A 510-nucleotide genomic window follows, 5' to 3' on the forward strand; every position below is an offset into this window, starting at 1 on the left:
ACTGTATGACTCGATGTGCCTGTGATATCAGCGAATCACATGGATTTACTAGGCCAAAGTGGTACTTTTCCCTTTGAATTTAGGTGGGCTGTCTAGAGATGTAATTTCTTCACCATACAAAGGTGGTTATAATTACCTCCTATACTAAATTTCCTCTACACACTTAGAATTACCCGGTGAATGTTGCTTGTGTCGGCCAGGAGCAACATTCATAACCCAGTGAATGTTACCCCAAACAATTAGGGCTAAATAAAAAATTGATTGACTCTCTGGGGTTTAAAAGAATGGTCGGCACGCATGCAAATACCCCTCTGTATGTGGCATAAATACTTGGGGCTTTGGGTACCATTGAGTGACTGAAACGCTCTTGCGTGGCAGCAACGCTCTTGCGGAGATCAGCGCTCCGGTTCTGTTCGCAATGACTCGATCACATCCATCGACATTTAGCTGGTGCACAAAGTATATGTGCTTAAACCGTTACGTATATGAAGAGTGAGCTTGTTTATGGTG

The sequence above is a fragment of the Phytophthora parasitica genome, assembly GCF_000247585.1.
Source record: "Phytophthora parasitica INRA-310 unplaced genomic scaffold supercont2.212, whole genome shotgun sequence".
Lineage (NCBI taxonomy): Eukaryota > Oomycota > Peronosporomycetes > Peronosporales > Peronosporaceae > Phytophthora > Phytophthora nicotianae.